At 42.6% G+C, this 26865-nt stretch overlaps 1 protein-coding gene across 2 annotated transcripts in view; it reads right to left on the bottom strand.

Annotated features, from left to right (window-relative positions):
• AGAP3 (ArfGAP with GTPase domain, ankyrin repeat and PH domain 3) overlaps positions 1-26865 on the bottom strand; it is a 2466462-nt gene that overhangs the window by 1426065 nt on the left and 1013532 nt on the right. The window lies entirely within an intron of this gene.

Below are 26865 nucleotides of genomic sequence, written 5' to 3'. Positions count from 1 at the left end.
CAAGTGTGATCTAACCTAAAGTTAAAGTTATCCAATATACATGTTACTGCATGTACTCCTACTCACACTAACTGGTATCTGTTCTTTTTTTATCTTTAGTCCCCTCCCAGATTTGAAAAACAATGTGCATACTTTTATAAAACATTAACTTTCAGCCTTGAAGAAACTGGTATTTTGGCTTTTGATTGCCCTATAATCAGCTTGTCTCCATTGGAACTTAAGAAAAAATGTAACTGTCAGCTGCAGGTTTCTAAAAAGGTTTCTAAAAATATGCTGAAACATTTACAGCTAAACCAAAACTTGTTCTCTTATTTACTTGTTTCCATTTAAAACTTCTTATTGTATTATACCAAGTATCATGGGTGCTAGTATGATAATACTTTTCTTACTGACGGCCTCTGTCCATAAGGGACATCGGGGCCAGACCAGAGGTAAATTTACAACTTCCCATCCAATTGTCAAGGATATGTTTAGAGAGGGTCAGGGATGAACTCTGTTTTACATGGATGGACAAAGTATTCCATTGTGCAATGATCATATGAGATGCACATCTGTTTCTCCAGCATGTTCAGTTTATGGCACAAGCATAATTTCAGATCCCTGGATATAGTGTTTCTGGTGCTGTTTGTTTACAGCATGTGCAACAGCTCCATCAGGGCTGGGTCTAATGAAGCTCTGTAAGCCAGGCAAAGATCCCCTCTCTACAGCCTGTATGAAACTGAATACAGAGACAGAGGCTTTAGGCAATCAGTGTAGGACATGATATTCACTCCCTGAATTTTCCTGGTAAGAAACCTTTGTGGGTGTTCCAGTTGTTGCAATTGTCTAGTTAGATGCATGCCAAAGGGGGCACTGTATTCAATGACAGGTCTGATAAGGGCTGAGTAGAGTAGTACTGTAACGTATTTGAACCTGGATGCAATACTCTAACATTTAAGTTTGGTGACATAGAATGATTTTCTTATTTTAGCCATATATTGGTCAAAGGTCAGACTGCAGTCTACATATGTTCCAAGAACCTTTGTTACCGGGTCAACTCTTAGGAGCATTTTATTGATGAAGTAATTAACTTTGGTTGACAGTTTCCCAAAGGGCAATATAATGCATTTTGCGTTTTAGGCCATGGCTTTGTCACAGGTCATTTGTCTGTGTTAAACCCACTTGTAAGATGTTGGTGTCTCGGGGGAATCTATAATATCTCCCAGTTTACACGAGCCAGAGGCCTTGAACATTAGTCTTTACTTCCAAGAAGGAGATGCAAAAAAGAAGCGGGTCCAGCATGGAGCCCTGGGGTACTCCACTGGTGGCTCTTCTCTTGGTGCAGGTGATCTCACTGATCCTGACTTCTTGGTTTCTGTCTTTGAGCCAGCAGGCAGTCCAGCGAGTTATGTAAAGATTTACGACTGAGAGAGCTTGTCAACAATGCCTGAGTGGGGTATTGCACTGAATATCTTGACCAGATCCATATATGCAGTATTACCCTTGTCAGCTGCCTTGATGACCCTCTCAAAGAAGTGTGCCAGGTTAAGTAGCCATGACCTTCCCTTAATAAAGCCAAACTGGATGGATTCAGTGTGTGTAGGTTGCCAATGTCCTAGTTTATCATTTCCATGACTGCATATTAGGCTTGCTAGACTGACGGGTCTTTAGGTACCTGGGTCGTTTGATGGTGAAGAAAATATAAAAGAAAGATATGTTGTAAATATTGTTTATAGTGTATATAATATACAATATGTACATATATATAATGTAAATAAGTATGATTGCTTTATTAAAGGAAACCTACTCTTTGTGAGGTGATCACTAGGTGTGCCGGAGGGGTGCTAATGGTAATCACCTAATCTAAACTGGAGGCTGTGAGTGGAGAAGGAAAAAAAAATAAACTGTAATTCAGAAGGAAAAATATGTTTTAGAGGTGAACATCATGACATTAGAGGGTCAGGAATTACTTTATTTTTCAAAAAATGAATGAAACAGAATCAGAAGAATAAGAAGCCATGCAGTGGAGTATGGTAATGGATTAAATATTTGGTAGTAAGGAGATAACAAAAAGACTGAAGGATTCTGTACATGATGGTGTGGATACAGAGAGGGCATGTCTGTCCAGTAAAGCAACTGAATTTAAGGGCATTCTCTGTGTTGGGCTTCAGAAAGATGGAACAGAGAGAGGTTGACTGCAGTGTTTCCAGAGTAAAGGCTTAATCAGCAGATTCCAGTGAAAGGCTACAGAAAGAGAAGGATATGTAGGTGCAGAAGACACAGACTGGAACTGTTGGGAGCTGTATGAAAAGGTCTGCTGTGAGGGTGAAAACTGTGTTTTAGATAATATTGTTATGCCCTTAGGATTCAGTTTGTCTGACATTAGGGCATTAATACATACAGGAACTGTAACGTTTTTGAAATAACTTTTGAGACATTTGCATTAGCAGAAAAAATTGTTAATAAATATGAAAGGGGAAATAAATGTAGTCCTTCCAAGGAGACATGTTATCAACATTTTAATGTACAGTTAAAAAGAAAACTGCAATTTAGAACAACTGAAATAAAGAATGAATTAAAATGTTTTTTTTTCTAAGGTTACGTTATGTTGTACATAATATTAAAAAAAGTTGTGGATGACAGAAAAGTATGGACTACGGGACAGGAAGCTTATGTAACTTTAAAAACAGAAAACACGTTGCAGCATGCATCTAATGTGATAGTAATAAACTGGAAAAATGGGGGGGGGGGGGCAGTCAAAAACATGTTTTTTCCTGCGAAGATGAATCACCTATAAACCGTGACTGTGCATACAGAAGGTAATGGCAAGTGTGAAGAGTTTCAGTATTTTAGAAAAATCTGTAAACCATCTATCCACATCCTCCTTTCCCATTTTGCACACAGTGTTGGGATGTCACTTCAACAGTGACAACCATCTAGAGCCCAGGTTTACTTCAAAGAAGGGCTAGCCCTGCCATGGTTATTCTTCTACACCACACTCACACACACACACACACACACACACACACACACACACCTATGGCCAATTGAGGGAGTCCAATCCACCCACTGCATATCTTTGGAATGTGGGAAGAAACTGAGGGACCAGGAAGAAACCTATGGAAACAGAGGGAGGACATGCAAACTCCACATAAAAGGTATTCCATCCGAGAATCAAATTGGGGAACCTCTTCTTGTGAGGCAACAAGCTATCTGCTGTTCTACTGTGTTGCCCTAAAAAAATGTAAACCATACTGTAGGAAATGTGGAAGTGAGAAGCATTTTGGTTTGATTGTCCACAAATTAATTATGACAAAGTGAGGAAAATGAGGAGGAAGTTCTTATGCAAGAAAGGGTGAAAGTGAATAATGAAAGAATGGAGTGAGGGATGGAGGTGAGAAATTCCAGATAAAAATAAAGAAAAAGATACACTAGATGAAGTCCACAAACTAATACATGAAAAAGAAACACAGAAATGGAAAACAGGTTTGGTTACTACAAAAAGAGAAAGATGGAAAGGGAGATATGAGCTCTTAGAAATACAGATAGAAGGTTCTATTGGGGGAAGGTTGAGAAGGAGAAAAATAAGGCCAAAAGACGAATTGGAAAAAAAAAAAAAACAAACAACGGAAAAGGTTAATATAAATGTGGCATCACTGAATGTGAGAAAGGTGATGTTAACAAAAATGATGGTGCTTGAATGGTGTGAAAAAATATATGCATATGCAATTTGTTTACTTGACATAAAACGTACAGATAAAAAGAAAACGGTAGCATTTGAGATGGTGTAGAAAAGAAAAGTGGTAAGGACTATAGGGAGTTCAGGTATTGCAATATTACTAAAAATGAAGACATTAAAATATTAGATATAATGGTGGTAGCATTAGCAGGAAGAGTTTTAGTGTGTAACGTGAAAAAGGGACAGAAGATGTTTAGAATAACAATAGTGCAAGCATATACAAATGTAACTGAAAGAAAAATGTCTGAGGAAATTCAAAATGATGTGACAGTAAATATGTCTATTACGGTGATGGGGAAACATTCTAATTTAAGAAAAGTGAATGGAAAAATAGCACAAAATGTAAAAATGGGGAGAGAGGCTGTAAATAACTGTAGGTTAAGAATGGGTAAAGGGACAGTATATGCTTATAAGAGATGGCTACTTAAAACACAGATTGATTATATTTTGTTTACAGATGACATGAAAGAAATAAAAGATGGAATTAAAGAAGAAAGTGTTCAGATCATAGGTCTGTTATGGGCAATAACAGGAGTACATGTGTTAAAAAGACTTGCAGGAATCGAATGTCTTAAAAAGAAAGAGGGCAACTGTGGAATCATAACATTGAAGCCATTCTGTGGCAGTTTGAAAAGAGTGGTGCATGGTGTATAACAAAAAGTGTTAAAAATACTTAAAATTAGAGCACAGTAGAAGAAGGAAAAGATGACATAACAAGCAAAAATAAATTTGTGAAAGAATAATAGAAAAAGGGGCAGGGAAAAGTCTCGAAGAAGAAGAGATGAAATATAATAAAGAAAAAACCCCAGAAAAAAATGACATTTAAACGAAAGTATTACATGAAAGGGAGAAAAGCAGTTTTCCCATTTCTTGGTAAGAAATTTAGATGTAATGACAGAAAAATTAATTTAATGAAGGCTGAAAAAGGGCAGTTAAAATATAAACATGGGGAAATTAAGGATAAAACTGAAAGGTATATACAGAATATGTATGAGGGGGAAAAACATGGCAGGGGGTGTACAGAAAGTAAAGAAGAAGGAAAAGGAGGCAGTGGAAAAATGGAAAATATAATTCACAGTAAAGAGTTAAGAGGATGCTATAAAGGAAAGTAAAGAAGAATCTGCAGCAGGCCCAGATAAGAGTATAGTTTCTATAAAGAAATGTCAGATGATGAAAATTATGTTTTTCTGGAAATAGTGAATGAATAGATGGAGGAAGGTATATACAAGAACAAGTAGAAAAGATTTGTAATGGGGTTATAACATTTATATACAGAAAGGGGAGAAATAAACTGGAGACCAATTATGTTGGGAAACGCTAACTATAAAACACTTAGGAAGATTATTCAAAAAAGAATGGTAAGTGCCATAAAAGAAACATGGAAGCTAGGGTGTATGGGGTTAAAGGTAAAAGTGTAAATGGAATGTTAATGATGATTAAAGAAGTGGTTGAATGTACAGATAAAGGGAACGGAGAAGAAGAAAGAACAGTATGTGATGTGGCTAAGGCATTTGATAGTATTGATCATGGGGAAATACTGAATGTTTTAAAAGAACACAAGGCAGGAGGAAAATATGGATAATGAGGACAATTCAGGAAAATGTCTGCGTGTCTGTCATGGCAAATGAATGGGTAGGGGAAAAAAGATAAGATAGGAAAGAAGGGTAGAGCAAGGCTGTCCACTGAGCATATGGCTGTTATACAAACACATAGGTCAAGGTTAAAGGATGATAGATGGGAAGTTAATTGAGGGATAAGGCTACCATTAATGTTAATTTATGCAGATGATTTGGTCTTATTAACAAAGAACAAACACTGGATGAAAGAGGTAATTTACAGAGTACAACAAATTTTAGGTACAGTAGGATTACAGTTAAAGTAAGGGTTTTGGAGATGTTAAAAATGGCAGGAATTTATTTTAACAGAACTGACGTTGATGTTCTAAAGGTTAAGTTTGGAAGGGAACAAGTAGTAATACAACAACGGAGAGAAGTTTGGTGGAGGGTGTTTCAGTTGTCCATAAGAAAAGGCATATACATACGTGTGTGTGTGTGTGTGTGTGTGTGTGTGCATGTGTGTGTGTGTGTGTGTGTGTTTGTGTGTGTGTGTATGTGTGTGTATTAAACACATATATTTTAGGAAAGCAAGCATATTCAGCTAGTGCGTGCATGTTTCCAAGCTGTTTGGAAACTGGAAAATGAATTATTGGGCATCATTTTTGGTTTTCTGTGGGAAAACAGGTTTGAATCCAGTCCAAACAGGGACAGTTTATAATGTAAAATAAATGTGTGCTTGAATTCAATAAATCCAGCTGTTTTCTTAAAATCAATACATTTATTTTGAGGGTTAAAAAAGTGTCTGAAAAAAGACAATCCTGGGGATTTAATAAAATCTGTGTAGGCATAGAATAAAGCCTACACGGAAGGTTACCATGCCCATGTATGCAGTACCCCCTTGGTAGCACGCAATGCATATTAATGAAGGCACATTACTGAGGGAAAGCCATGTAACACGGTTACTGAATCAGTATAGGGAGTGTGTTACTATGTCCAGAGATGAGTAAACTCAGAATGTGATATATTTGGCCAAGTGCAAGGATTGCTGTTCATTCTATGCAGGCAAAATGAACTGCCATTTGAAAGAAAGATTTTGCAGCATTTGTCAGCAATATGATTAGGGAATATTCACAATGTTTATACCAACATGTTGCATGTAATGGAAGACATACATTTGTTTTTATGGTGCTGCAAGTTGTGAAAGTAGGTGTTAGAGGTGAAGATCTAGTGAACTTAATGGAATTCAATGAAACAAAGTGGATAACTGAGCTAAGGGTGATAGAACCCCAGGTTTAAATAGGGTAGTACATTTAAAACCCACCCTGAAGAGGCAGAGATCTTGTTATTGAAACATTATTGGTTGTTGTTCTGTATAAATGTTAAGGGTTGCAGTGAATGGATTATCTTTGTGAATTGAATATATCCCAAAAGCTTACCTTTTGGTTTTATTCACTAATTTTAATAAATAGTGTTTTTATCAGACTGGTGGTCAGGCAGCTTTCATCTTCAGTTTTGCTTTATGGAACAGTTGCAAGCCTGACCTTTTGGGTGGAGTGTCTCATCTTTGTATTTTTACATTTGGATATCAATCTATGCATATATAATGTAGTTTTCATTTTTTTTTTCGCGGCACAGCGCACAGCAATGGACACATCCCAGACATCTAAAAATAGAAACCGGACATATTTAATTATGAATGCAAAGGTCAAGTTTAAGCACAGGTGAGCGGGCATGGGGTGCCATGGTGCTCAGTGGTACTTAAACATAGTGGAGAGGTATATAAAAGTATAGCATCATTCCACACATCCACATAGTCAAATGGTTAGAGTACCAGCCATATGTGCTGTAGGTGCAGGGTTCGAATACACAGGTTATTAAGCAGTTATTTTGCAAATACATATTATGAGAAGTATTTTTAAATCCTGCTTTGCTCCAATCAGCTAAGCTCTGCTAAGCAGAGCTAAGCCTTGCCAAGCACTGCTTAAACAAGGAATGTTTTAGCAGTGCTAAGCGGTGTGAAGCACTGTTAAGCAATGCCAGTTTAAGCATTGCTCAGCTAAGCTGGTTTGCACACTAAGCACTGCCAGTTCAAGCACTGCTCAGTTGAGCAAAGCAGGTTTGCGCAGTGCTACGCAATGCACTGCATATTTAAAAATTGCCAAATGGCAGTAAATGGTGGGAAAACAGGCTTATTTAAGTGCAACAGGCAGGAATACTGCAGAGCCAGTTGAAGTTTGAACTTGGCAGGAACTATGGCAGGTGTTGGAGAGGGTGTGTCCTTCCGGGTGCAGCAGTGGGGCATTCTGGGGTCCAGGGTCATGGCTGGACTCCATGTGAAATACCATGACATCCGGCTGCTGCATGGCCAGTACCAGGGACCGCTGTACAAGTCAGAAGCCTGGGACTGGCTGGCATGCAATCTCACCAGTGTAACAGGTATCCCCTGAGTAGGTCAGCAGCTCCATCATCATTATGACAATCTGAAGTGATTGAAGAGGGGACTTCTGAACACCTGGGTCCAGAACTCTCGGGATGGGAATGCCCCACAAGTTTATAAGTACTGTTAGCATTGTTTTAGCAATACGTAATCTGAATGTGTGATAGACAGGTACGCATAACGATGTTCTTCTGTCCCTACAGCTGCAAAGGAGAGAGCTCGCAACCTACAGGCCCAGGCCGAGGTGAGTGTGGTGAGTACAGATACAGATGTGTCTTGCAATCTATTGTCATATAAGCAAGAAAGAGTAAATTCTTAACTGCCATTAGGTATATACAATTTTGATTGTAATGGAATGAATGTGGCCGTACACCTGAACTGAAATTAAGTAAGTAATGCCACATAATAGTTCAATAAAGATAAAAGCATGAAAACTGATAATGTTAAGGATATAAAGGTTCTACTGCATTAATTGTGGAATTACAACTGTATTGCAACACTTGTATTATATGAACTGCTCTGCAATAAAGACTTGAAAATATAACAATAACTGCATGAAGTCACCCCTAATAAAGCTGTGTTGTGCAATATGTGTGTATTTTGAGCTGTTGTTCATGAAATTGAGTATTACATCTGCTCTGAACTAAAAACACAAAGAATACCACTAAGTGACTCAAGGTTAGCTAAAAAGAGTGTTCTGCTAAACTATAGATTTAGAGCTATAGTACAAGATATATGCATTATATTTGTTCTGCACTAAGATCTGAAGCACTACCAGGGACATCCAAAGTATACTGTGTATATCAGGATCATCTTGTGTTAAGCACTGCATTTCAGCTACATGCATTTCTGCTCCTGAGGTACGGTGCTGCAGGCAAGTATGAAACTGTAAAGCTGTAGACTACAAATATACCATCTCCAACTGCATATGAGTCAGGTGGCCAACCCAGCACACCACTGTGGTTTGTACACATCACAGATATTTCCACCCACTAGGGGCTTATTGTCTACACCTGCATTCTATGTATTAATGTACAGTTTACCTAGTACCTCTGTCATGCATGAATCTCATGCATGTCTGTTCAAGTGTCACTACAGTCTTATATGACACTCTTCTTCTATTACCAGGACATACTTTGTTACCAGGTGAGCTCTAGGCAAATATCAGTCAATCAATATGCAGCAGTGGCTCAATATTTCAGTTTGATAAATGCTAGGTCTGATGTACATTTTGTCACATACAGACCAGGGTTTGAATCCAGTGACAAGTACTATAAAGTATTATTGAATCAGTTATGTGTTGTTAACAGATGTTCTCTTCACAGGAATTGCAGGTAAATGGGTGCAGTAGGCCTTAGTATGGGTTAATAATTTGTGTGTTCAGATGTAACATTGTATTAACAGCATTGCTCAGGAATGGGATAACACTTCAGGAAATAAAGCGAACAAGTACAATACTAACAAAAGTTAATACAATAAATAAAATGTGTAATCTTGATACGGCCGTGTGCCTGGTGGGTCTGTGCACATTTGCTGACAATCTAACCCCATGCCTGCCAATGACGGCATGATAGTTGCTTACTCTCTGTACTGTACACGATACATGTCTCTCAAGTGTCACGCTGTCACAGACTGTAATCACTGTTGTCTAATTCCTTTGTCACAGATCTATCATTGACATGATTATGTCAGTAACACAGTCACACTACATCAGTCCACAGTACATCTTGGTAGTCATATAGGTCCACCTGACATGTAATAGTCTTCTGTAATTATGTACCTGTAGGTGTTGCAGCTTGGCACATACTGTCCCATGTGAATAGTTAGAGAGGTATGTATGTGCTACAGCAGCTACAGGGCACTGTTATACATAAAGAAAGGGCAGACCTGTAGAGTAATTAACAGTACTGTTGCAAACTATATAGCCTATACTGGTACTAATGGATTGCATTTCTCTCTCCCCTCACCCCTTATGTTCATCATAATTTATTATTGTTATGCATCGGTTATGGTTTACTGTTAACAAATGTTCTCTAAACATTATGTTGGACCTTGTGTTACCATTGTTATGTAATACAATGGTTGCATACTAACAAAACATGCTGAATTACCTATGTTGTTGGCCTTCTGCAGTAACTGTTACTGGCATGCTGTTACTATACTGACTGTTATCTCACTTATTGTTGTGTTCCATATACTATGCAATGTTATATTACTAGGTTATTTGCAATGTTCTGGCATGCTGTTATAACTAATAAATTGTTACGTTCATTACTAACCTATACACATTGAAATACCTCAACACTACAGCTTGACTGGATAGGGCGGTTCGTGGTGATCTGCCTACCCTACCTCAGCCAGCCATGGCACTGGGTCCCAGCACATCTAGGACCCAAGCCAGTAGTGCCCCCTCCACTGGCCCTGCACCAACTATGGGTGGAACCGCCTCAGGCGATGGGGCCCATTTCCCCCCCAGAAGCAGTTGCAGGGAGGGGGGTTGTCACCCAGGATCAGCTACCAGTGATGGTGAGCAGGAAAGTGCAGCATGGTTATGAGAATGGCCTGTGCCAGGGAGACTGACCAACCTGAAGGGGCAAGGTGGCCCTTGAGCACAGCCTCCAGCAGAGCCATCTTCAGGGCAGTGAAGGAGCAGTGTTGATTGCCAATGGATGGCAAGTGAGCTCAGTCACATTGCTGCTGTCTGTGGGCACATGGCTCTCTGATTCCACAACACCCTCCCCGTCCAAGGTATCTTACCCCCCTCATGTGTCACACACCGTCCCTGTATGATATCTTGTCTGTCTGCAAATGCAACCTCTCCTATCCCAGCTTTCCTCCCCACACGTACCTATATCCCTTCCCCAACATTCCACTCTCACCTTAAAAAAAGGGGAGGGCTATAAAAAAAAAAAAAAAATTGTCCCATACATAGCTCTCTATTTCACACCCATGTCCACTGAACAGAGTGAATTATTACACAAATTAATCAACAAAGTTATGTTGTCCTCAGCCCGCTCTCTGGGGTGTGAGGTTCCAAATTCCAAATTCCAAATTCTGTGAAATCTGCACAGCAGTTGCTGTAGAAAAAAATGGAGAGCTAAGGTCCTTTCATACACCCGTCCCACACATCCCTACCTGCCTTTCAGTATGTTTTTACTCCTGCTTTCCCCAATTTCACCACTTTCCTATCACCCCTTTTTTCTTTTCTTTTTTTATAATTAGCGCGGGTTTAAGTGAAGCTAAGTGGCGCGCCACACCACGCAAACCCGCTTAGAACTTCGTAAAAGTGCCTTAATCATCTTATGTGTTTTTGACAGTGTTAGGCACATCTACAAAATAATCACTCCCACCATGTCTTGAACCCGGGCCCCTATCAACTACAATACAGTGCTTTAGCTCACTAGGCCACTCAGCTCTGAATTACAACAGGTGTTTCCGCCAACATATCCTGATTGACAATGACACACTGCAAGTACATATAAGAGGAGAACTGGCAGTGTACTTGGGACTGTGATGCAGACACTACATCAGTACACAGCCAAATAAATATTAATGGATGTATGCGATGCCTGAGATAGCAGGTATAGCTGTCAACTGTACAAACTGTGGCAGAATGTCCACAGTTTTGTCTCCTAGGTTTGACATGGTTTCACAAAATCATGTCATTAAAGATTGAGGTTAGAGTGTCATACCTCATACCAATCAAAAAACACATGCTGATGCAATTCCTGTGTCACAGACTGTACACATGGATATATATCTTGCAAATACACCTGTTGCACCTGTGACTCTGTAGCTCAGTCTGTTAAATGCCATGCATGCAGTACATTTTGCCACCCACAGTCCTGGGTTTGAATCCAGTGTGTTGCACTTCAATTACATTCCTGTCAATACAGCAAAGAATGACTGAATCATGCAATTTTAACCAAAAACAGGCTGTTGCTACTGAATTAACTGCTACACATGTTAGCTAGTCAAAGGAATGTAGGTACGGACACACTGCACATATTCATATAACCTGCTTATATGTCGCCTACTACTCTCTGACTGGCACTGTTACATAACAGATGTACCCTAGGCACATGCCTCGACTGGACTGTTATGGGTATCCTCACCCTTGCTCTGCTGTAACAGAGCTGACACTGCTACCTCAGTGACACATACAGCCTGCTGTCCTCCAATGTGTTCACAATCCCCATTATGAGTCCCACGCAAAAAGCAGCAGCTGCAGGCTGCAACATATGCAGCTGTATGTTATGCTACCTGCTACAGACCTACTATAACTCACAACCCCCTAGAACAAGGGATCCACACGACACCCATACATAAAGGGTTGGGGGCCAAAGGTCAAGTGACGGGGACATGTGTCACAGTCTGTCCCTACAAACATACAGAGCTGACAGACAACCAGTTGCTGCTACAGCAGCATGCATATTCTGATGGGTATGATGTCTGACACCCACATATCTCTTCCCCCTTACTGACCTCAATCCACAATGTTTAAAACTGAATTGCCAGACAATCATAAAGTCAATTGACAATGGCCAAACATAGCATGCAAAACTGTGGGCATACCTCATAATTCTCAACAGTGGAAAGTATTAGTACCTGCCCTGTGCGATGCTGTAGACTCCACACCTCACTAATATCCATCTCACAGACTAAGAAAGGGGCTAAGGCCTTAAATATTGCATTGCTATGCTATGTCATTGGCTAATGAAAGTGCAATCCAGCTGTTCTGGATGCAGTTAGCAAGTCTGAGACACAGATTGGTGCACAGGCAATTATCTGTTACTGAGCATCATTTACAAAAGGCAAGCAACTGCCTATAGGAAACAGGTCTGTAACTTGCAATATGAAGACTGCGATTTACCAAGCATTGTTTTTCAGGATTTCTTCACAAAAGGATTAAGTTAGTCTACCAGGTATGTAATACAAATCCCCCTATAATGGGATGTAGATCGGGGAATGCAGCTATGGGGAACAGGGATTATAACTGCAGGCCTGTAGTACATCTCTGGGAATGGCATGTTGGCGATACTCTGCTGTCCAACAGCTACAGCCATGCCTCTCAACTGTGCCTGCTGTGAATTACATCACAGCTGTGGCCCTCTCGCTCTCTCCTACAACAGATGGCTCCTGTACAACTTATATTGGATTATGTGGTAGACATATTGTCAGTAAGTGAGGGTGGCTACAGCTGTCATATCACATGATGTACTGTCATTCAGCACCTCTCAGTCTGTGAATGTCACACAGGAATAGGTCAGACATTGTAAAGGTGTCCATGACTGTCCCTGATGTACTCTGGCTAGGTCACAGTTTAGCTGATATTCATATATCACAGCTTGAGAGCTATGGCTAACATACCTGGCACACCTCTACAGCAGGAAGTCAGGTCTGAGCCAGTATTACTGGGGGGACACAGGCCAAACCTCAGCAACAGTGTGTATATATTGGTCATACAAAGTAAGAGTACAAATAGAGTGACAGATATTACTGCAGCATAACAGTTTTCTTTGGGTTCTGACGCGTGACAGCCAGAATAATCATATTCTGGGAACAACCATCAATTATTGGACAACCACCTGTCAGATGTCCACAGGTGTCTAGCAAAAGGACCACATACATCAGGCACACGTACACATTTGGCAAACATCTGTGTACTGGAGAGGTATGACGCCTACAGGGAACACAGACTACAGCAGGTTTGCATTGCTGTCTGTCACTGTGGCACAGTGATGTTGCTGGACTGTCCCCACATACATGTAATAACACACACCTATGTGTATGACAGTGGCCATATGACATAGTAGTGGGACTTTGCCCACAGGGGACACACCACAGTAGATGGCATTGGGTCTATAGTATACACTCGAAAATTCAGTTCAGCAAATGGCACTTACATTGAAAATGCCATTCAGCTGACTCTTCATAGTGGGATCGTGGTACAGTGAAGATCGGAAAATTTACACCTTCCTCACTGTAGTCCGATGTCAGAGTTTGTATACATAATTAGCAGGGGGGGTGTGGGGGCACAGCCTCCCACAACAGCGAATTCGCTGAAAGGCATTTTCGATGCAAGTGCCGTTCGCTGAACTCAATTTTGGAGTATATAAAATAGACACAATGGCATTGATGGGTGTGGAGACATACAGCACACTCTGCCATGGCACACAGGGACATAATCGGTATTGTTATTATGTTGGTGATAACGATATACATAGTGTGTTGATAGACTGAGAGTTATGACATGGGAGATAGCAGTGGATAGTGCAGGGCAATTTGGATGTGCAGGGTCTGTACATAGTGGATATCAATGTATCTGGAACTGTGATGTGTTCCTCCTCTTGTTATCTTTCAGGAAGGAAGTATAGAAGGAGGCACCCGCCATTTACAAAGGGTGAAAATAATGTCATCCTGGATGGCCTCGAACTGCATCACGGCATTCTGCTGTCCAGGACTCATCACAATCGTGACCAATGTGGAGCACTGTGGGCTGACCTCGTCACAGCAGTCAACAAAGTAGGGCTACAGGACAGAACCTATGAGCAGGTCCAACACCGGGCCACAGATGTGATCAATGCTGCACAGCAAAGGGCTGCCACTGTGGCCAGGGACCGTGCTGTCACCAGTAGATGGCCTGCAGCAGCACAACCACTCATGGCCACAGAAGAATTCCTGGCAAACCTGGGAACAACTACCAACTCCCAAGCATCCGTCACCGCATACATCATGGAGGTGGGTGCCACAGCAGAGGAGCCTCCAGGTAAGCTTCCTGCGTTCATGAGTGTATTACTGTATCAGCCATTGTCACAGCCTCTGCATACCAGTACACGGGTGTCAGGTGTATCTGCATTGGGGGGTGGTTTGGTTTTAATGCACAGTTGTGCACACATATTTAAAATGTCAGCAATGTAGGCAGCATCATATTAGCTACTGTACATGTTGATATACGCACACATTACCCTGTAACATGCCACGTCTGTCATTGATGACAATACGTCTTCCGCACATTTCCATAGGTACGTCAGGTGTGGCCAGAGTCCAAGTTTCTGTACCTTGTAAGTGTGCTACGTTTGTTGTATGGATCATATATACCCTATGAATGTTAACGGCTGATATTTTGCCCTAGGCATAACTGTTATGCTTAGCAGAGTATAATACTTGCATGTTAAATTTTGGAGGGATTAACTAACGTGCTTTGAATGGGTAATCACAGTTGTGTATTTGCAGAAGCAGTAACACATATGCACTTATTTTTGAGGAGGTCTATGCAGTCTGCTATATAGGAGGTAATCACTCACAGATACCTGTTTTCACACACTATGGAGATGATACATACCTGAGGCAGTGACACTAGAACTGGCATAGTATGCCTGTGTATGACTACGGCTTGGAGTAAGCACCTCATTGGTTCTTTCAAGACTTTTTTAAAGTTGTTTCAGGTTTCAACTTTCTGTTACGTAAGAAGTTAACTTGTGGGTGTTTCTGCCATTTTGTTCTGATTTCCTGCCAAGGAGTGTATCATATTGTTTCCCAGCCTCCCTGCCTATTGGTATCATGTTCTTATAACTTTGTGGCTTTGCAGCTGCCAGTACCTACTGTAAATTTGATCTGGGACACTCCTCCCAGTCTAGTGTCATTACCTCATTCTACCTAATCCAGGGAGAACATTTGAGAAGGACAACCCAGTTAGTTTCTGCTCCTCCTTTCCCCTTTCCACTTTACAAAAAAAATGTTCTAAGCTTGTTTCCTGCCTTTCTTGTAAGCAGTCTACTCCAGATACAGATTTGCTGTATGCAGGACTATTTGTAAGCTTCTGAGCCCCCAAGCCTTTCTGTGTTGGAGGGATGCCTTCTAGCTTAATTTTGTTTCTTAGAACTAGACATTTTTTAGTTTCAGCACTCAAATCTGTTTCTTTGAGCTCAGCACTTGTTCAGAAATCATTGTAAACACTAAATAAGCTACACATTACTACAGCACTCAACTTTCCTCACTTGTCTAAAGAAAAACAGTTTTTAGTACTTAATAAATAAGCACCTATCCATGCATGTCGAAGGGTCAGCTCCCAGAGTTTTCTCCTGTCTACCTGATGAATCTGGGCATCTTGGGGCAATGCAGCAATTGCCTCATGTACACAGACAACCCTCTCCTCCTACCACCCAACACTACAACCTGTGAGAGATGCACTTATACAGCCAAACTGGAAGCACATCTCTCTTCACCCAAGACTGGACTAGACAGTCAAGAGGAGAAGGTAAACACTTGCACCACACCACACTCATCACATAGTCTCTCAAAACCTACACCACCAAAACACACACACACACAGAAACAAAACACACACCTAGATTCGTGGAGGCTCTCAATAAAAATCTGCCCAAGCAACAGGGACCTCTAAAGCAGAAACGCAAGCAACATCCACCCCCCCCAACACAACCCAAATGACACATAGTCCACAAACTCAGTGTGCCACTCAACCACAGCCCATAAGGCATAACAACGTGCCCAACACTCTAGTCACAGGTGACTCTATAGTCAGGCACACTGATGTTCCACTCACAAGGCTAAACAAGGAGAAAGTTAATGTCAGCTGCCTGTAGGGTGCCAGGATCCGCCATATAATGCATGTACTCAGGTCACTCCACAACAAGTATAAATACGACTCAGTCATTGTCCATGTCAGTGTGAATGACCTGAGACGTACCACCCTGGACTATATGAAAAGAGACATGGAGGAGCTGTCCGATCTTGTAGCCCAGGCAGGTATGACCCTAGCAATGAGTACCATCCTGCCATCACCCAAAATGATACCACAGTACAAGGGCAAAATGATTGACTTCAACAACTGGCTAAGCTTCTGGTGTCATTCTAAGGGGATCCAGTATCTGTCTAGGATGTCATGATCGACAAACCATGATGCTTTGCCAGACATGGCCTGCACCTGTTGCCCTTGGGATTTTGGATACTGGCTAAGGCTCTTGTCACCCCTATAGTGCCTGTTTTAGGCAAGGTTCAAATGACAAATTCACCACTGTAACAGGTACAAGCAAGCAAAATCTGAGGGTAATTGTTACTCAATGCTAGAAGTCTAAACCTTAAAATGCACTCACTCGAGGCACTCCTTAAAATGGAGAACATCGACATCTGTGCAGTGAAAGAGACCTGGTTCAAGGCTCCAGAGCACACCTGCATTAACAGGCTATAATTCATACCACACCTTTCGGCCACCTGACCTAGACCGAAACACTAAAGGCAGAGGCGTGTTCATATTCATTAAGGATATCCACTCCCCCAGGCTAGTTGCTTGTTACAGATCCCCCACCATGCCCCAGGATTCCCACTCCTCATTTCTTGTTACACTGGAAAATATTAGGGTACAACCTAACACACTAATAATTGGCGATTTCAGCTACCCCACCATTAACTGCAAAATCTACTCATGTACCAACCCTGGTGCTCAACGTTTTCAGGAATTCATAAATTCCAATGCCTTGGATCAACTTAAACACACCCCCACCAGGGGCAGCAATATCCAAGACCTAGTCATTACCAACATGGGCAACCAGTGTTCCACACCAGAGCTCAATTCCTCGTTGGTCAGATCCAGCCACAAGCTAATCATCCTAGACATCCACATCCCGCCCCCACCCCCCATCAGGGAAACCTCCATAAAAAATTTCTCCAAAGCCAACTTCACATTTCTTAAGACAGAAGTGGAAAACTTCACGACACCCATGCTGATGGACAATAGAGGTACGACTGCTGAATCCTACACAAATGCACTTTATTAGCACTTACACGAGTGCAAGAATCATGCAATCCCTAACAGAACCAAGATGCTATCCTCCAAAAAAAGGAAGCCATTCTGGTGGTCCCCTGCCATAAACAAACTCTACAACAGAAGAAAGAAACTGTTGCAAAAAAGAGTAAAATCCCATGATTGGAGGAACTCCCTGGTCAGCCTCAGTAAGAAGCTGAGATCCCTCATAAAATCCTCCAAAGCTAGTTACGAAAACAAAATTGCCACTGATTCTAAAGACAACCACAAAGTATTCTATAGCTATGTCAAGAATTTCAATGGCAACACTCAGATCTGCTCTGAGTTACAGCACAATGGCACTAAATATACAGAACCAACTGACATTGGCAAACTCTGTCAGATCGGTTTAGTGCTAACTTTACTCCCCTCTCATCCCCTAAAGGGCCCATCTCTATACCAGAAGAATGCAAAGTTCCTGTAATCACAGCTGCACAGATAAAAAAACACTCTCCAAAGCCAAGAAAGTACAGTTGTGTACACTTACCATAAATGTAGATGTTCAAGTGTATTCACTTGTTGCAGTCATTACATTTGGGTAATCCTGCTGGCAGGCTGCCCACATCCAGCCTGAATTCCAAAGTCTTGGGTCCTGCGTCAGCTGCTGTCACCCCTTCCCTGACATCAGTATGTCAGAGGTATAAAAGAAGCAGCCAACGCCATTTTCTTTAGTTTTTTTTTTTGCCCCAGATGTCAGGTGCCCCCCAAAAGGGCTGCCAAAATTTACATATGTATAATTACATGCACCAATATAAAATTTACGTTCATCTATAAGCAAATACACCACATAGGTTGTAGAAATCAGAGAAGGAAAGATAGGTTCCATCAGATGAAAAGGGTGATGGTGGGTGGGTAACCTGGACTGCAACAGTGAATACACTCGACCATCTACATTTATGGTAAGTGTACACAACTGTACTATGTTCTTCGTGTTTCATTGTTGCAGTCATTATATTTTGGTAGAGTCCCAAAGCTAAGGTTGGGAGGCTGGATCTAAACAGCATTAGGAGCGGCTAAGAGGCCCTGCAGTAGTAATTGCTCTGTCTTTCTGAAAACTTTGGTTCTGTCCAAGTAGAATCTAAGCTGTCTGTGTACGTCTAAGGAATGCAGAATTCTCTCCCCCTTGTTCTGTGGATTTGGATAAAAGGTTGGCAGGTGAATAGATTGGTTGAGAGCCACACTGGACACCACCTTAAGCATAAATGTTTGGTTTGTCCTCAGAGAGACTGTCTGGATAAAAAATGATAAAAGGTTCCACAGCCGTGAGTGCCTGCAGCTCTGAAACTCGTCTTGCAGAAATTATTGCTAGGAGCAGAGCTGTTTTCCAAGATAAAAACTTTATACCAGCAGTAGTAGCTGGCTCAAAAGGAGGCAGGGTGAGTTTTTCCAAGACATAGTTGAGGTCCCATGCAGGCATTGGTGATCTCCTTGGAGGTCTTAAATTTTTGGCTCCTCTGAGGTACTGCTTTAATAAGGGATGAGAAAAGATTGGCGGCTCTACATTGTAATGAGCCGAAATGGCAGAGGCATGAATTTTAATAGATGAAAATGATAGGCCTTTGTCCAGCATCTCAGTTAAGTATTGCAAAATCTGAGGAATATTTGGCACAGCTCTATCAGTTCCTTCTGCCTGGTTCCAAGCACAGAATCTCTTCCATTTTCCAGCATAAGATTTTCTATTACTAGGCTTTCTGGCTTCCAAAATGACATCCATCACAGCTTTACTGAGAGGTGTGTTTTGTATGACTACATTATTCGCCATGCTGTTAGGTTTAAAGTTCTGAGTTGGCTGTGCAGGATCTGACTGTTTTGCTGGGACAGTAGATGAGGTATTTGAGGTAAGGTCCAAGCTGGGCATTGAGACAAGCTCCTTAGTATTGGATACCAGTATTGGCGGGGCCAGTCTGGGGCAATCAGTATCATCTTTGGCTTCTCCTGTCTGACCTTTAGGAGTACCTTGGGGAGGAGAGGCAGAAGGGGAAATGCACATACTGATAGGTTTTTCCAGCTGAAAGATAAAGCGTCCACTTTCCATGCTTGTCTGTGATAAATCCTTGTGCAGAATTTTTTTAGTTGGTATTTGTGAGGGGAGGCAAATAGATCTATGTCTGGGCATCCCCATTTCCTTGTTATCATGCTGAAGACTTGTGGATCCAGGTGCCACTCGTGGGGATCTATGAGGTTTCTGCTTAGTTCGTCTGCCAGAGAATTTTTCCTTCCTGGCAGGAACTGTGCCTGCAGATGTACTTGGTAAGTTAATGCTGTGTCCCACAAAGTCATGGCTAGTCTGCAAAGGGGGTAAGAATGTGTGCCCCCCTGCTTGTTTATATACCACATGACCGTGGTGTTGTCTGTCTTTATCAGTAGTTGTCCCGGATGAAGTAGGTCCTTGAAGCCTGTCAGGGCATTTTGAACTGCTAGCATCTCTTTTTGATTGATATGTAGATGCATTTGGTTTGAGGTCCATGTGCCCTGAATGCATCTTCCTGCCATGTGGGCCCCCCAGGCATAATCTGATGCATCCGTTGTTACTGTTTGCCTGGCTGGAGGTAATGTGAATGGCTGTCCCTTGTTTTGGTGACAAGCCTTTGCCCACCATCGAAACTCCTGTTGCAGGCAGAGAATGAGAGTAATCATAGTTTCCAGGCTGTGGCAATGTTGAGTCCAAACACTTTTTAGGTATCATTGAAGTTTCCTCATATGCAGTCTTGCATATGGAATTAGTAGGATGCAGGGATGCCATGAAGCCCAAAGCCTGCAGAATTTTTCTTGCAGATAACTGGGCCCTTCTTGCCAACATTTTGAAATAAGTAGTCAGTTGCCTTTGTTTGTCTGGCATGAGATAAGCCATCTGGGCAGTTGTATTTAAGCTTGCACCCAGGAATATTATCTCTTGAGAGGGTACTAGTTTTGATTTCTTTTCGTTGACGGTGTACCCTAGGTATGTTAGAAGTCTTTTCACAAACACCAGATGCTGTAGAAGAATGTCCTTGTTCTCTGCTTGAATTAGACAGTCAAAAAAAGTTCCACCGAAACTTGAAGCCAATAACGGTTTAATGCTCTCAGTCAACAAATATTCACTTGACAAAACACATAATCCACGAACAACTAAGCGCTTTCGCCAAGGTTATAAACCATAGGCATCAATATTTGTTGACTGAGAGCATTAAACTGTTATTGGCTTCAAGTTTCGGTGGAACTTTTTTTGTTTTTCATGTTTGCTGGTCATTGACCAGGTACAAATTGGTTACCAGTTGTCTACCTTGAATTAGACAGTCGTCCAAGTAAGGATATATTTGTATTCCTCTTTGCAGAATGCAATTACTGGTGCCAGGCACATTGTAAAGACCCTGGGCACAGTAGATAAGCCAAAGGGCAGTGCAGAGAATTGGTAATGCATTGAGCCACCCTTGAATCTGAGGTATCTTTTGCATATTTGTCTGACTGGGACATGCAGGTATGCCTCTTTTAGGTCTAAAGTCACAAGCCAAGCATTCTTGCCCAGCATGGGCAGAAGCTGCTGCAAAGTCAACATCTTGAATTTTGGTATATCCAGGAATGTGTTCAAAATACATAGGTCCAGTATTGGCCTCCAGGCCTTGTACTTTCTGGGTACCAAGAACAGTCTTGAGTAAAATCCTTGTCCCTGCTCTTTCTCTGGTACTTGTTGGATGGCCCCCATGTCCATGAGGGATGAGACTTGTTTTTGTGCCTCTGTCCATTGATTTTTTTGGCAGATCTGGCCAGCCGTTTGCCTTTGGCAGGGTATGGAAATGGAACTTCTAGCCTTGTGACACAATATTTAGGACCCACTTGTCCTGGGTTATAATGTGCCAAATTTAAGAAAAAAGTGCTAATTTTCCCCCTAAGGGTGCTGCCAGGAGATAAGTGCTTTGTGCAGGCAAGGGAAGTCATTGGGACTATTTCCTGTATCGTTGTGATTTGTCTTCTCCAACTTTGGAGGTAGAAGCCCCCCACTGTTTTGAGCGGTATGAACCTTGCGCCTGGGTCTGCCTCTAGGGCATCTGGATCTGCTCCTTTGAGGTCTGTCTGACACAGGAAAGGATCAATACTTTGTTGGCCAGTGTCTACTAAATCTAGGTGGCTGTACTTGTAAAAAAATCTTTGACCGTTTGCACAGATTTAGCTTTGTCCTCCATTTTCTTTAACACCTCTTCTGCCTTAACACCAAACAAAGTATCATGCTGTAAAGGTGCATCTAATAATTTAACTTTAACATGATCACGCAGATTTTGTTCCTTTAACCAAGCATGCCTCCTAATTACAGAAACTGTAACTGCGGCCCTGCAGGAGGCCTCTAAAAAAATCAAAACCACATTGCAAAGTATGCTTTCCAACTTGTTCAGCTGCATGCAATAAATCCTGCATTTCCTTGTTTTCTGCACATTCAGAGTTTAACAACAATTTCTGTTTAAGCAATGCCATGACATGTTGCTGAAATTTGGGCATATGAAACTGACAGTTTAAGGCCCTTATAGCCAAGGTAGCAGATGTGTAAACCTTTTTTCCCCATCTATCCAGTTCCCTAGAATCTCTGTCAGAGGGGGCAGGGTTTCTTGCAGCGGAAGCCTTAACTCCTTTGGGACCCTGAGAAATAGTTTCTGGGACCGCAGCAGGGTTTTTAAAAAGGAATTTATGAGAGTCAGGAACCCTGTAATATCTGTCAGGCTTAACAGGAGCTGGAGGTAAGGAGTCAGGGGTAAGACTAGACTCCAAAAACACATCATCTACAATGTCTAACACAGGTGGGATGGCTAGTGGCTTGTGTTGAGGTAGTAAAAGGAAATCCCTGAGCCTTTTTTTAGATTCTGAAAAATCTTGGCTCTCCCAGTGGAAATGCTCCCTCACGGTATGTAAGGTTTCCCCAAAAGAATAGTCCTCTGGAGGAGAAGCTGAAGGTATAAATTCTTCAGCATCAGAATCCTCATACGGGGGAAGAGAATATTCCTATTCAGAAGAGGAATCAGAAGAAATGGAAACCTGATCTGAAGATTCATAGTCAGTCTCTTGCCTAGGCCTCTTATCAGGAGGGGGATGGGAACCCCTGATCAAGGTAATCAAATCTTCAGCCATTTTGAGCATTTGTTTTTTGGGCATAGAGGCCTGACCACGTGGCTCTTGAATTTGTTTCTTTGCTTTGGAAGGTGCTTTAGTCTTTGCCTTTGAAGCTGAAGTCGGTTTGATGTAAAGATGTTTAGGTCTGAATACACGCTCAGAAGCCGATGCCTGCTCAGCAGCTCTGGACCCATCTGAAGGGATAATATCCGAGGCTCCAAAACCTTGAGTTTGCAGAAGCATGGTCGACTCCACGTGAGAGTCGGTAGTGGCCTGCGACTCTAAAGTAGCGGGTGTCAGGGGCTGCAAAAGTGCCTCACTGAGGACCGGCGAACTGGCGACTGGCATCAGAGAAGCTTCGTCATTGGTTTTGGGCCTCGGTTGTCTATGTCTTTCCTTTTCTCTGCGTTTTTTGTGAACTCCGGTAGTCAGATGTCTATCCGAGGACATTTCTGGGTAATTAAACCGGCGTCCAAAAAAGTTTAAAGCAAAATCATACTGACGCTTAATAGAGCGTTAGTTAAATCTAGCACAAAACTGACAACCAGAAACGCTGTGATCAGGGCCTAGGCAAGGAATACAGTAAGAATGAAAACCCTTATGAGGTATTTGCTTCCCACAAGAAATACAATTACTAACTTTTTCTGACATCGGTCTGGAGCAAGAAAAAAGTCTCCCCAACGGGGTACTTAGCTTTATTGAAGACTTCGGATCTGAAACTCGAACACGAAAATTTCAGTAGTCAGCCGACCAGCATTTGCGAACTGCTTCTGCTTCAGGCACCGCGCGGCAAGGAAGACTAAAGAAAATGGCGTCGGCTGCTTCTTTTATACCCCTGACGTCCTGACGTCAGGGAAGGGGAGACAGCAACCGATGCAGGACCAAAGACTTTGGAATTCAGGCCGGCTGAGGGCAACCTGCCAGCAGGATTACCCAAACGTAATGACTGCAACAGTGAAACACGAAGAACATCACAGCATCCATGGGACCTGAGAACATCCCAGGCTGCGTTCTACATGAACTACAGTACAAACTGGCACCCCACCCAAGTATCATGTTCAATCATAGCCTCACCTCAGGCTTTGTGCCCACTGAATGGCACACAGCGATGATTATCCCACTCCACAAAGGGGGTGACATCACAGACCCCGGGAACTACCACCTCATTAGCCTGACGAGCCTGGTCTGCAAAGCTATGGAATGTATCATCATGGAACTTATAAACAATGATATTGGTAATCTCCAAACTCTGGACCCCACCCAGTTCGGGTTTGTGAAAGGCAGATCATGTCTCCTAAACTGAAAGACTTCTTTGAAGCGGTCATCATATGTCACAAGATGGGTTGCCAAATGGCTCACTGACAGAACCCACACTGTGAAAGTAGCAGACTCCAAATCCAACTTCAGACCAGTGACAAGTGGAGTACCACAGGGTTCAGTCCTGGGTCCTCTCCTGTTTGGTATCTACTTCTCTGAAGTTCAGGCTAACACAGAAGGTCTTTAGCTAACGAAGTTCGCAGATAACTGCAAACTAGGAGCCATAATCAAAACTCCAAAAGATGTCTACATCCTACAAAAGGGCCTCGCTGAGACAGATGCCTGGTGTCAAAGCTATGACCTCAAGCTCAATGCCAAAAAGTGCATTGTCATCCCTTTTAGTAAAATCTCTGTACCCATGAACTACCACATAGGCAGTAGTCTACTTAATACTGAAAGTGTGATAAGAGTCCTTGATTCTCCTTTGATAATCACATCACCACAGTAGTCAGGAAATCCTTCTACGTGGCACACCTCATCACAAATGGTTTCTCATCCAGGAAAAAAGAGATAATTGTTCCCCTCAACTCGTCACTCATTAGACCCATTATAGAGTACACCGCCCCTTTTGGTATGTACCTCACAAGACATCTGCAACAACTGGAAAAAGCCGCAGAAATATCTCACAAAGAGGATTACCAGCCTCAAACAGATGCCCTACAAAGACCATCTCTAAAAACTCCAGCTTTACTCCGTCGCATATTGCCTACTCAGAGGCGATCTCTGCCTAACATACAAACCTATGTCAAACCCAGAGCTGTTGGACATGCTCCATTTAAAGAAATCCTACTCCCTCCAAGCTACAAGCTCTAGGGACCTAAACCTTGTCACCACAATAAACAGAACATGCTGGAGGGATATATTCCTGTCCCAGAGACTTCCCATACTCTGGAACAAACTACCTATCTATATCAAACAAAGTTCCTCATTAGCACGCCAAGAAAAATCTTGATGATTGGATGGGAGATTGGAAATTCACCCCGGGGATCACTTCTGTGGCTCTGCTCGACAGGGGCCCAGGAAAATAAGTTTCTTGGGTGGCGAAAGCCAGGGTAAATTTTGGCTAGGCTTATATAGGCCCTAGGCCCAATAGCCTAGTAGCTACCTATGAACCTAATATGGGTGCACTCTGTTTTAGATGTAGGTCTATCACATTCACTGACATATTGCTTACTGCACAGGTGTATAGTACTGTCAACATTAACCAGACATAGCTGCAGTGAATGTTATAAAGGGCCTGTCTTGACTATGTATGTTGTAGTCTTGCTTGTGTGTTGTAAGTGGGACAAATAGTGTGGGAAGAAATAACAAGGGAATTGTTATGGCTAGGCTTGTATAGGCCCTAGGGCTGATAGCCTAGTACCAACCTATGAACCTATGGAAACAAGAGTGGCATGTGTAATGCAGGTGTGGCTCCGCACCTGTATATGTGTGTATGTGGATTACCATACATAATAGTGCAAATAGTAATGTCCTTATTTTGTCTTCCTCCTCACAGGTGACCGTGGGGGTTGAAGTGAGTCCCCTCACAACCTGATGTCAGTGTCTCATCGGACTATGATGATGATGGTGGCCACAATGAGGCACAGGTGGGGTTGTTGGGAGCTGAATCTGTCCCATGGGCTGACATCCCACTTCCTCCCCCACTGTCCCCGCACACAGTCAGTATGCCCACATATACCCAGTCCCCTGCGGCCACAGATATCGGACAGAGTGTGGTGGCATCGAACAGGAGAGTGTGGCAACTATGGCATCAGTGAGTGTAGACACTAGCAACAGCCAGAGAGCTGATGAGGTCCCACACAGGCAGACTGACAGGGGTGCTCGAAGGAGGACTGCTGCCCATCCATCATCTGTCACAGGTGTCAAATTACGTGTCACTCAATGTATGTTTCCGTCTGTCATGGAGGCACAGGCACATTCCAAACCCAATACCAGATGGATGCTCAGGATCATGGCTGCATCACTGTCTAACATCTATGATGCCCCCACCACATTGGTGATGCCATGCATCATTTCACTTATGTAGTGGACAGAGGGTGGGGTGAGACATTGTCAGTCCTTGACCGCACATTGTCTGCGCTAGAACATGAGGTGGGAGTAGGGCGTCAGACACGTGCTCATAGGTCAGCAACAACATCTGTTGAGAGTCCACGTGGCCATGCACACTCACGCTCCCATAGTAGCAGTCCCTCCAGCACTACAGAAGGGTAGGTGCTGCCCACACCATGACGCGGTAGGCTATGGGCATGTGGTCCTGGGTGGTCCTGTGAGGAACACGGGCCCGGCAGACACCAGTCACCATCAGCGACTAGTACTGCATCTGACCCTGGGTATGGTGATGCCAGTACCACTCCTGGCAGAGTCAGTTCCTATATTTGTGGCCAAAGAAAGCAAAGTGTCCATTCTGCCATGTATAGTCCACAGCTGTCCAACATACCCATGTGTAGGTCTAGCACATGGCTTGACTGTGTGTGCGCACACACTCAAACATCACTGTGACATGCAGGGACCAGCAGACATACATTGCACCTCTCCATGGCCCAGATGACCAGCACCCCTTCCTGACTCACACACACAATGTCAACTGTTTGGCACAGCCTAGGCCTTTGGCACCCCCAAACCACACCCTGTGCATGTGATGATACCTGTGCCACATCCCTACCATCCATACCATCAATGCAGGGACATGCAAATATGTATCTTATTGCACAGGATGACTACATTACATTACATGACATTTTGTAGTGCGGTAGTGTTATGCCATGACAGGTGCTGTATGCTGACATGTCATGAGTGCACAGTAAAGTGTTTGTACCTCTGTTGCATGATGTTAGATTGGCAGTAGTGTTGCAGACTGACAGGTGCCTCTCAGAACATTGCATGTTTCTGTTCCAGGGGTCTGAGTGGCTACTCTGTTGAGAACTGGGGCAATACA

This window comes from Protopterus annectens, chromosome 3.part1 (assembly GCF_019279795.1).
Source record: "Protopterus annectens isolate FY-2018-M chromosome 3.part1, PAN1.0, whole genome shotgun sequence".
In the NCBI taxonomy this organism is placed as follows: Eukaryota; Metazoa; Chordata; order Ceratodontiformes; family Protopteridae; genus Protopterus; species Protopterus annectens.
This window is presented reverse-complemented; position numbering and strand designations above follow the sequence as displayed.